This window comes from Arachis hypogaea, chromosome 11 (genome assembly GCF_003086295.3).
Source record: "Arachis hypogaea cultivar Tifrunner chromosome 11, arahy.Tifrunner.gnm2.J5K5, whole genome shotgun sequence".
NCBI lineage: Eukaryota > Viridiplantae > Streptophyta > Magnoliopsida > Fabales > Fabaceae > Arachis > Arachis hypogaea.
The window spans coordinates 18,901,087-18,902,200 of record NC_092046.1 but is presented as its reverse complement, the minus strand read 5'-3'; positions in this window follow the sequence as shown (position 1 = coordinate 18,902,200).

The window sequence follows — 1,114 nt, the reverse complement described above, 5'->3', positions numbered from 1 at the left end:
GCTACTTCAAGGCACTATAGATTTTTTAGATCCTACATAATACTTCTTTAAAATTCATTCCCCTATCTCTGAGCTCTTCATGCAGGTTTTTACAAAAATGTAACCCAATATATAATCACACTATCAGACTCCCACTTCTGTTAATCTTACTTGCCCCAAAATTTAATTTTTTTTTCAACTTTTCCATTTAAAATCTCTTTGTTACATGTTTAAGGATATTGGGTACAAGTAATTTCAAAACGTAAGGTGATGTAAGGAGGAATAGAATCATGATTATCAACTAGAAACAGATATAAGATATGAGGAGTTAAAGATCAAAGACAGAGTTATCCATGATGGTAGATGGAAATATCCATGATGGTAGATGGAATTGTAGTACTCTTGCCCTGGTTCAGAATCCCTTCTGGGAATTCTCTTATTTTTCCACCATTTGGTCTTCTTCAGAGTCTTTTCTTCTTCCGTACTTGATAATGCACGCTTAACCTCAGGAAGGGTCTTGTTGGTACTTAGAGAAGTAGTTTTGACAGTTCGGGTTGTGGGTGGTGGCCTGTCCCTTTTCTCTTCCTTGATGGTTATGTCTTCCATCCTAGTATCGTTGCTACTTCTCTTCTTCCCTTCAAGTATGGAATTGGAACTTTTAGAGGCTTTTCATTAGGGGATTCTTGGAGACTTGGATCAATTGAGTCAATCTTCATACATCTTTCTGTATCATTCGAATGGTGCATGAACTTAAAGACATTAAAGACTAATTGCTCATCATGTACGTTCAACACAAGTTCTCCCTTTTCTACATCAATAAAGACTTTTCCAGTGGCTAAGAATGGTCTTCTTAGAATAATGGAATCATTCTCATCCTCTTCCATGTCAAGGATTGCCAAGTCAGCTGGGAGGAAAAACTTTCCCACCTTGACCAAGATGTTCTCAACTACTCCATGTGCATACTTCAGTGATCTATCTGCCATTTGTAGAGTTATCCATGTTGGTTTCACCTCTTTTATTTGTAGCTTCTTCATTAAGAAAAAATGCATTAGATTGATGTTTTCCTTTAAGTCACCCAGTTCTTTTTCAAAGGTGGTGCTCCCAATGGTGCATGGGATTCGAAAGTGTAAGAACC